Here is an 11,359-nt window from a genome sequence, read left to right as displayed (position 1 = left end):
ATACACCGAGCCCCATTGACGGCACGACGGCTAAGTGAACTACACCCCGGATCCTCTAATTATTCAGCTAAGGGCACCCCATTCTACCCTCATGGTTGCACTGTTTTCCCGGGCGGTCATCCATAGAACAGGTCCTTACGGAGAGGCACTCGAGAAACCGCTCGAGCCCCCTTGATGACCACAAGCATAACATCATAATAAGAGAAGGGAAAACAGCGTATCATAGATAATCTCATCATGTTCATTGATTAGAGTTTAAGCAATAGCATAAAGCTAAACAGTAATAATCCAACCCAGATAGGTAAACAAGGACATGGATAACAAAAGCTAGTCAATCCTTAGGCATAAATGTATAAAGCGGGAGGTGAATTAGAGAATGAATAGGATAGAGATAGGTCAAGGGACACTTGCCTCCACCAACCGACTGCTGCTCAGGGGCTTCTCCTGCGGGTTCCTCGGGCTCTTCAACCGGATCGTTCTCTATGCGAGCGCAAACATACACACATCCACATATTTAATACCAAAGAACAGTACACCATACAATAGAATGCAATAAGTAAACAGACGTTCTACGCAGGCTCGCGAGTACGGTTAAGAGAGAAAGGGAAAAAGACAGTCGAGAAACGATCACGTTACATGATTATAAATTAACCACTCGCTTAATGGACGGAAATTTAATGTAGACACTATGTTTAGCGTAAAGTAAAGTCATGTTTCATGTCTAATTATTATAAGCAGGTGGAGATACATAAAAGGATGGTCGCGCGGCGAGACGCGCGACAAAGCTCTCTAAAACCAATTAAGAAACTAACGACTCGTCGCGCGACCGAGCACGCAACGAGACACTTTGCCTTAGTTAAGAGGAGACGTTAAGCGTCGCGCGACGAAGCGCACGACGGCATACGTCGACTAAACTGAGTCCAAAGTGGAACGTCGCGTGAATACACACGCGGTGTTACACCTTAAACAACCTGAAACAAAAATGGATCGTCGCGCGACGAAGCGCACGACGCAACACAAGATAGAATCTGAATTTAGACAAATCCGTCGCGCGGCGAAGCGCGCGACGCAACACGCTAATTAACGAGTAATCACCGCGAGCGCGGGCGAGCGAAGATACGGTCGGGCGAGGACGGGACGGGGGAACGGGCGGGCGAGCTGGGGCCAGGGCGGTTGAACCGGCCAGGGGCGGCCGAGCCGGGGGCGGGGGCACGCGGGCGAGCGGGGCTCGCCGCGCCGCGGGAGGGCGCCGGGCCACCATGGCCGGCCGAGCCGAGGGGCGGGGCCGCGCGCAGGGGCCGGGGCCGGCAGGGGGCGAGGCCGAGCGCCGCCGGGGGCCGGGGCGGGGCCGCGCGAGGGGAGGCCGGGGACGAGCGCCGCCGCGCCGGGGAGGGCCGAGCGGGGGCCGAACGCCGCCGGGGTCGGGGACGGGGACAGGGTCGCCGCGCCGGGCAGGGGCGGGGACGGGCGGGGCCGCCGCGGGGAGGGGCGGGGGCGGGATCGCCGCGCCGGGCAGGGGAGGGGCCGAGCGGGCGGGGGCGGGATCGCCGCGCCGGGCAGGGGAGGGGCCGAGCGGGCGGGGCCGCCGCGGGGAGGGGCGGGGGCGGGAGCCGCCGCGCCGGGGAGGCCGGGGAAGGGGTCGAGCGGGGGGAGACCGGAGACGAGCGCCGCCGCGCCGGGGAGGGCCGAGCGGGGGCCGAACGCCGACGGGGCCGGGGGCGGGGACGGGGACGGGGTCGCCGCGCCGGGCAGGGGCGGGGACGGGCGGGGCCGCCGCGGGGAGGGGCGGGGGCGGGATCGCCGCGCCGGGCAGGGGAGGGGCCGAGCGGGCGGGGCCGCCGCGGGGAGGGGCGGGGGCGGGATCGCCGCGCCGGGCAGGGGAGGGGCCGAGCGGGCGGGCAGGGGCGCCGCCGCGGGAGGGGCCGAGCGGGCGGGCAGGGGCGCCGCCGCGCCGGGCAGGGACGGGGTTGGGCGCGAGCAGGGGGAAGAGGGAGGGCGCGCGCGCGGGGGAGAAGAGGAGGGAGAGGGAGAGAGAGGAAGGGGAGGGGAGGGGAGCTCACCTCGGGGTCCAAAATCCGGTGATCGCCGTCTCCAAATCCTAGGGCACCACGGGGAGAGAGAGGTGGAAGAGGGAGAGGAGAGGTTGTTGCGCGGGAGATCCAAATGAGAGAGAGAGAGGAGGGGGGGCGCATGGGGGGGGGGGTTTAGGCGCCAGGGGCGCGCAGGCCGGGGCGGGCCGGGCCGGCTGGGCTGGGCTAGGTTGGGCCAGGCCACTTCGCGGATCGAAAACCCACGACGAGCGCGACCACTAAACGGAATTAAATCGCGAACCGAAATCCGGAACGGAAAGAGACGAACATTCAACATCAGACAAAGAAATGTGCTTCGGCATGATGCAACACCCATGAGACTTAGGTTTTGGTTTATACATGACACGGATACCCGTCGCTATACTGGTTTGAAATTGGGAAGAAGGAGCAAACGGGGAAAGAGAAAAGAGAGTAACGCCCGAATTTGGTGAGGGAAAAGAAGAAAAAATTCTACCCCCAAATTCAGGGCGTTACAAACCTATCCCCTTAAAAGAATCTCGCCCTCGAGATTCAGGGTTGGCTAGCAAAGAGCTCAGGGTATTTAGCCATCAGATCATCTTCACGCTCCCAGGTTGCTTCTTCCTCAGAGTGATGATTCCATTTGACTTTGCACATTCTGATGGTCTTCCTTCGGGTGACTCTGTCTGCAACCTCAAGGATTTGCACTGGCTTCTCAACGTAGGTCAAGTCCTCCTGGACTTCAAGACCTTCCACTGACAACTGCTCTTCCGGCACACGCAAGCACTTCTTCAACTGAGACACATGAAAGACATCATGCACAGCTGACAAATTCTCTGGCAAACTGAGCTGATAGGCCACTTCTCCACGTCTTGCAAGAATCTGATACGGACCAATGTAGCGGGGTGCTAGCTTGCCTTTCACTCCGAATCTTCTGACTCCTCTAATCGGTGACACTTTCTGATAGACAAAGTCTCCGACTTCGAAACTCAGCTCTCTTCTTCTTGTGTCTGCATAGCTTCGCTGCCTCGATTGCGCTATCTTCAGATTCTCTCGAACCATCTTGATGTTCTCTTCGGCTTCAAGCAAAATGTCTGGCCCAAACACTTGCTTTTCTCCAGGCTGATCCCATTGCAACGGAGTTCTGCAACTCCTTCCATAGAGCGCCTGAAATGGTGACATCTTCAAACTGGTCTGGTAACTGTTGTTATAGGAAAACTCTGCATAAGGCAATCTCTTATCCCATCCGGACTGATCTTGCAACGCACAGGCTCTCAACATGTCTTCAAGAATTTGGTTGGTCCTTTCGGTCTGGCCATCTGTCTGCGGATGATAAGCTGAACTGAAATTCAGATGCGTGCCCAAAGCTTCATGCAACTGCTGCCAGAAATGAGAGGTGAACTGCGTTCCTCTGTCTGACACTATCTTCTTTGGCACACCATGAAGACAAACGATCCGAGACATATACAATTCTGCCAATACTGCACTGCTGTAGTTGGTCTTGACAGGTATGAAGTGGGCTGACTTGGTCAAACGGTCCACTACTACCCAAATGGAATCGTAGCCGGCTCGAGTGCGAGGCAATCCGACTATGAAATCCATACCGATTTCGTCCCATTTCCACTGAGGGATCTGCAACGGTTGCAACAATTCAGCAGGTCTCTGGTGCTCTGCCTTAATTCTTCGGCAACTATCGCACCTAACCACATGCTCTGCGATCTCCCTCTTCATTCCGTACCACCAGAATTTCTTTTTCAGATCCTGATACATCTTCTCACTGCCAGGGTGAATCGAATAGGTCGTCTCATGAGCTTCCTTGAGAATCAACTCCCGAATAGACTGGACATTGGGAACACACAAGCGGTCTTTGAACTATATCACGCCTTCTGCATCCACTCGAAAGTCTTTGCCTCTGCCATCTAGAATCAGTCGCCGAATCTCACTGATTTTCTCATCATTCTTCTGCGCTTCTTTGATTTCGCGCTCCAAGGTAGGTTCCAACTCAACTGTGACCCCTTGTGAATTGTTCAGGAATCCGAGACTCAACCTGTCAAACTCTTTGGCCAACTCATAAGGCATCGGACGAGCGACCATCAGATTGACTTGACTCTTTCTGCTCAAAGCATCTGCCACTACGTTTGCTTTGCCTGGATGGTAATGAATCTCCAACTCATAATCTTTGATCAACTCTAACCATCTTCGTTGCCTCATGTTCAACTCTGACTGAGTGAATATGTACTTCAGACTCTTGTGGTCTGTGTAAACATCGCATTTTTGTCCATACAGATAGTGCCTCCATGTCTTCAGTGCGTGAACCACTGCTGCCAACTCTAAATCATGGATTGGGTAGTTCTTCTCATGAACCTTCAACTGTCGGGACGAGTAAGCCACAACTCTTCCCTCTTGCATCAATACGCATCCCAAACCTGTGTAACAAGCATCACAATACACCGAGAAGGGCTTGTGCACATCAGGCAAGACTAGGACAGGTGCTGTAGTCAACTTCTCTTTCAGCGCTTCAAAGGCCTCTTGACATTTCTGGGTCCACTTGAACTCAACTTTGTTGCCTAGCAACGCTGTCATTGGTTTCGCAATCTTCGAAAACCCTTCAATGAATCGCCGATAGTATCCGGCCATTCCAATGAAGCTCTTGATTCCTCTAGCATCTGTTGGCGCTTTCCAGTTCAAAATGTCTGCCACTTTCTTCGGATCCACAGCCAATCCTTCTTTGTTGATTATGTGACCCAAGAACAGGACTTCACTGATCCAGAACTCACACTTGCTCAACTTCGCATACAACTGGTGCTCTCGCAATCTCTGCAATACCATCCTCAAATGATCTGCATGCTCTTCTTCGCTTTGAGAATAAACCAGAATGTCATCAATGAATACCACCACAAACTTATCAAGGTAATCCATGAATACATTGTTCATCAAGTTCATGAAGAACGCTGGCGCATTGGTCAAACCAAAAGACATCACTGTGAACTCATACAAACCATACTTGGAAATGAATGCCGTCTTCGGAATGTCCGAAGGTCGGATCCTGAGCTGATGATAACCTGACCTCAGATCAATCTTGGAGAACACACAGGCTCCTCTCAACTGGTCGAACAGATCTTCTATTCTGGGCAAGGGATACTTGTTCTTGATCGTGACCTCATTCAAAGCTCGGTAATCAATACACATCCTCTTGGTGCCATCTTTCTTCTCCACAAACAGGACAGGGGCGGCCCAAGGCGAGGTGCTTGGCCGGATGTAACCTTTCTCTGACAACTCATCAATTTGCTTCTTAAGTTCATCCAACTCTGGTCCAGATATTCTGTAAGCTCTCTTGAAGATAGGGGCGGTTCCAGGAAGAAGCTCTATAGCAAACTCAACTTTCCGCTCTGGTGGCATACCCGGTAAGTCCTTTGGAAACACACCCGGGAACTCGGACACAACCTTGATGCTCTCAATTGGGTCTGCTCCACTGCTATCTACAGCTATCTGATAACAACTTCTTTTCTTTGGCTCAGGCGGGACTAACTCGGTCACCACTTCCTCTCCTAGTGGGGACACCAACTTGATTGTCCTTTTATCACAACTGATAACTGTCTGATACTTATCTAGCCAATTCATCCCTAGGATGACATCTATTCCCTGAGTACCCATTACTATAAGGTTGGCGGGAAACGCTATCCCCCTTATTTCCACACTTATATTCAAACAAATGCTATCGGCTCGAATTCTACCACCGGCTGAGTCAATTTGAATGGGGGTTGACATGGTAGTAATTGGAAGATTATGTGCTTCTACCCATGATGCAGTAATGAAAGAATGCGTTGCTCCAGTATCAAATAACACTTCTGCAATATGGGAGTCGACTGGGAACATACCTACTATCATGCCGGGGGTCTCCTGAACTGCTTCAGCCTCCAAGTGGTTCAGCCTTCCATGATTATAGCGCGGCTGAGAGCGATTGCCTGCTCCAGGCTGAGGCACATTCTGCTTTGCTGGGGCATTGGGGCCTGACTGCCGCTGGGCTGCCTTCTTCGGACATTGCATCACCCAGTGGCCTTGCTCTCCACAGTGGAAACATGCTCTGTTTCCAACCTGAGCTGGTGCTGCCTGATTGCTCTGCTGGTTTGCTAAGGCAGGAAGGCGAGGTGCCTGCTGGTTCTGCCTCGGAAACTGACCTCCTGACTGATTGCTCTGACGGTTCTGGTACTGGTGCTGAGGATACTGCCTTTGGAACTGCTGATGCTGCTGAGGTGGACGCTGGTTCTGCCTGAACTGCTGAGGTTGATTGCCTGAGAAACGAGGACGTTTGCTGCTTCCAGGCTGGGGTCCACTGATCTTACGCTTACGATCCTCCATCTCCTTACGCTTTCTCTCTGTCATGATTGCTCTGTCAATCAGGTGCTGGAATGTCGGGAAGGTGTGATTCATCAGCTGATACTGAAGAGGGTCAACCAAGCCTCTCAGGAAACGGTACTGTCGCTTGGCGTCGGTGTTGACATCTTCAGGAGCATAGCGAGACAACTGCAGAAACCTGTCTCGGTACTCACTGACAGACAATGGCCCTTGCTTGAGAGCTAGGAATTCCTCCTTCTTCACTGTCATCAGACCTGCAGGAACATGGTACTGACGAAAGCTACCTCTGAACTCTTCCCAAGTGATGGCGTCAGGATGGGCATGGGTGGCGAGGTAAGACTCCCACCATGATTGGGCTGCTCCTCTCAACAGACGGGGACCATACAGAACTTTCTCCCTGTCATCGCACTGAGCGGTGTGCAACTCCCGCTCCACAGTGCGCAGCCAATCTTCAGCATCCATGGGGTCAGAAGAATGAGCGAACGTTGGTGGATGACCTCTCATGAATTCAGCACGCTTGTCTCTGGGCATCTGAGGCATCTGAGGCTGAGGTGGTGTCTGCTGCTGCTGCTGCTGAATGGCGGCCAAAGTCTGACCGATGGCTTGAACCGCCTGAGTCTGCATCAGAAACATTTGTTCGATCGACATCGGGGGCGGGGGCGGTAGGTGCTGTTGCTGGGGCACCTCCTCCTGTTGAGCGGCTCGCTCCTGCTGAGCACGCCTTCCTCCTCTGCGCCTGTTCTCTGACATCTGCAGAATGCAACCACACATCAGAACTGATCTGGCAAATCTTGCAGCATAGGAAAAGAGTATAGAATCCTTCAACAGCATTGAACAGATGAGCATCTTCACTGATCTCCAACACAGACCACACAGCTTCTCAGATAAAGAGGAAAGTGGAATAAAAGGTTTCCCAACTATATAACCAACTCCATTAACATAAAAAGTAAACCAAAATGCAGGGGATACCCACACTCTGGTGACAATCATTACAAAGATCCAAACCAGACATAGTTCATCATGACAAACACAAATGCACAGGATATAGCAAACTACCATGTCTAACTAAGATTAACTAAGAGCGAGACTAACGCTAAAACTGAGACTAAGACTAAGAGTAAAACTTCTGTATTAAGCACTTATTACAAGACTCCACGCTGACAATCTATGGTTCCAAGTCTATCTTGGTCTTGCAGTCGGGGTTGCCATAAGACTGATGTCCACGCCGAGGGGAGCGGTACGGGTGCTGAGTCCCAACGGGAGCGGGGGAACCACCATCCAGGTGACGACGTTCCGCGCGCTCAGCCCGCAACAGGGCGATCTCAGCACGAGCCCTACTCAGCTCATCTAATGCATGGTCCAGCTCCGTGTTTAGCACGGCGGCTAGGTTGACTGTGCTGCTCAACCTAGGATTGCCCTCACCGACAGGTGAGACAATCACGCCTCCTGTGCTGCCAGATGGACGGCGGGGGTAATACTTCAGGTCAAGGCCGTCAGCTACCCCACCGAAAACCGAGCAGTAGTGCGAAAGCGCACGCCGTGCAGCATCTTGCATGGCTGCCTCAGCTGAGTCCCGCTCAGAGATAGAATAGTGCTCTGAGCAGGCCTCCGCACCCTGGAGACTGTTCTCCGGGCAGCGCACCAAGCAAGTTGCCTCCCAGCGGTCCGGGTAGACCCCGCGACTGTGCTGGTAGACCACACAGCGATACTCGACGGACCAAGTATGCCGGTTAAATGCCCGACGTAGCAGGGTGTCGAGCGCATTGTGGAAGTGACACCCGCGAGCAGCGTCGCGAGTGATGGGTCGAGCAACCCATCCTTCCGGCTCAGGGTTAGCAGAGAAGTCGGTGTCGTGGCTCGAGCTGTCGTCGCCACCTCCGTCGTCTGGGTCTCCTCCAGCAGCTACTCCAGAGGCTGGGGTGCCCAGTGGTGATGCAGGGGGCGCCTCCAGAGGAAGCACAGGGGAGCAGCTCCTCACAGACTCTATCTCCTGGTGGAGCGAGAAAGAGGAGCCCTGCTGCTCCTGTCGTCGACGTTCCTGCTCCTCACGCAGGCGGTGGTGTAGTCTCTCCAAGTGGCTGGATTGTCCGGCCACGGGACGGCGAAGCGGACGCTCAGCAAGGCGGGAGGGTAAGAAGGGGATGACTGACTTTCGTGCAGTGTGTCTAAGTCGAGCCATCTACAAAAGACATCGCAAGCAAAAGGGTGAGAACAGAATTAATATGACCAGCAAATAATGAATCATAAGTAAATGAAGGATTAGAATAAAACATGATTTTCAGCAAGGTATAATATATAGTAGAACATAGGTTTGGTCGGTATGACCAACTTTTGAAGGGATATCAAAGTCAAGGCAGAGACAGAGGTCTATAGTCCTTAGAACGACCATTCTACTCTAGGTTAGCGGTCCTACAGTCAGCACGGCTTTGATACCACTTATGTCACACCCGGTTTTAGAAGGCAAACCGAATGCGAACCATGTACGTGCCAGGATCAGTTATTCACGTACACAGCAGTTACATAACATGGACATCATCACACAGTGCTCAAATAGTATTAATAAGGGAAATAGTCGGTTACATCATACGTCTGAGACGTCCATATAGTCCTTACAATAAATCAAAGTGCGGAAAAGAAACGTAGATAACCGCGGCCTCCACAGGCAGCCGACTGGGGGGTTGCCGCTAACCCACACCTAGAACTCGTCGTAGTCTTGGAACTCCTGGAAGTCTCCTTCCACAGCTTCATCTTCGCCTGAGCAGTGGTTGCAATGCTGACAACCTGGGGATGGGGGGGGGTTTGGTGTGTAGAGCAAGGGTGAGTACACATCAACATACTCAGCAAGTATCCTGTTTGGCTGTAGTGGACTAGCTTTATGTGGGGATAAGTCAAGCAGTTGCTTTTAGTTGGTCAGATTATTACTTACTAGTAGAAAGCCAAGTTTTAGCATTAACCCAAGTTATTAACCCAAACGTACTCCTTTCCAAACGGAAAGAGTACCACTTACCAGCATCATAGTCATAACCAAAACCATCAATCTCATAACCACCTGTACCAAAGTATCTCTGATCAAGTACCACTAATCACTGGAGCTCCCTTGGCCGCTCATAACCGCGAGCACGGCTGATATATCAGTTTTCAAACACTCTGCAGAGGTTGTGCAGTTTACCCACAAGTCGTGATTCCCTCTTGCCTCGGGCCGATCAAACCCTTAAACGCTACCAAGGTGAATAGGCAGGGTTTCACTACGTAGCCTTTACAAAGATTCCCCGGGGCTGTAGCCACCCGTTAGGTTTCCTAAATGCACCGCACTCCTCCCCAAGGGGTGAACCCAAACTTGGCAGAGCGAGCCGCATACACCGAGCCCCATTGACGGCACGACGGCTAAGTGAACTACACCCCGGATCCTCTAATTATTCAGCTAAGGGCACCCCATTCTACCCTCATGGTTGCACTGTTTTCCCGGGCGGTCATCCATAGAACAGGTCCTTACGGAGAGGCACTCGAGAAACCGCTCGAGCCCCCTTGATGACCACAAGCATAACATCATAATAAGAGAAGGGAAAACAGCGTATCATAGATAATCTCATCATGTTCATTGATTAGAGTTTAAGCAATAGCATAAAGCTAAACAGTAATAATCCAACCCAGATAGGTAAACAAGGACATGGATAACAAAAGCTAGTCAATCCTTAGGCATAAATGTATAAAGCGGGAGGTGAATTAGAGAATGAATAGGACAGAGATAGGTCAAGGGACACTTGCCTCCACCAACCGACTGCTGCTCAGGGGCTTCTCCTGCGGGTTCCTCGGGCTCTTCAACCGGATCGTTCTCTATGCGAGCGCAAACATACACACATCCACATATTTAATACCAAAGAACAGTACACCATACAATAGAATGCAATAAGTAAACAGACGTTCTACGCAGGCTCGCGAGTACGGTTAAGAGAGAAAGGGAAAAAGACAGTCGAGAAACGATCACGTTACATGATTATAAATTAACCACTCGCTTAATGGACGGAAATTTAATGTAGACACTATGTTTAGCGTAAAGTAAAGTCATGTTTCATGTCTAATTATTATAAGCAGGTGGAGATACATAAAAGGATGGTCGCGCGGCGAGACGCGCGACAAAGCTCTCTAAAACCAATTAAGAAACTAACGACTCGTCGCGCGACCGAGCACGCAACGAGACACTTTGCCTTAGTTAAGAGGAGACGTTAAGCGTCGCGCGACGAAGCGCACGACGGCATACGTCGACTAAACTGAGTCCAAAGTGGAACGTCGCGTGAATACACACGCGGCGTTACACCTTAAACAACCTGAAACAAAAATGGATCGTCGTGCGACGAAGCGCACGACGCAACACAAGATAGAATCTGAATTTAGACAAATCCGTCGCGCGGCGAAGCGCGCGACGCAACACGCTAATTAACGAATAATCACCGCGAGCGCGGGCGAGCGAAGATACGGTCGGGCGAGGCCGGGACGGGGGAACGGGCGGGCGAGCTGGGGCCAGGGCGGTTGAACCGGCCAGGGGGGCGGTTGAACCGGCCAGGGGCGGCCGAGCCGGGGGCGGGGGCGCGCGGGCGAGCGGGGCTCGCCGCGCCGCGGGAGGGCGCCGGGCCACCATGGCCGGCCGAGCCGAGGGGCGGGGCCGCGCGCAGGGGCCGGGGCCGGCAGGGGGCGAGGCCGAGCGCCACCGGGGGCCGGGGCGGGGCCGCGCGAGGGGAGGCCGGGGACGAGCGCCGCCGCGCCGGGGAGGGCCGAGCGGGGGCCGAACGCCGCCGGGGGCGGGGACGGGGACGGGGTCGCCACGCCGGGCAGGGGCGGGGACGGGCGGGGCCGCCGCGGGGACGGGCGGGGGCGGGATCGCCGCGCCGGGCAGGGGAGGGGCCGAGCGGGCGGGGGCGGGATCGCCGTGCCGGGCAGGGGAGGGGCCGAGCGGGCGG

This window comes from Zea mays, chromosome 8, assembly GCF_902167145.1.
Source record: "Zea mays cultivar B73 chromosome 8, Zm-B73-REFERENCE-NAM-5.0, whole genome shotgun sequence".
In the NCBI taxonomy this organism is placed as follows: domain Eukaryota; kingdom Viridiplantae; phylum Streptophyta; class Magnoliopsida; order Poales; family Poaceae; genus Zea; species Zea mays.
This window is presented reverse-complemented; position numbering follows the sequence as displayed.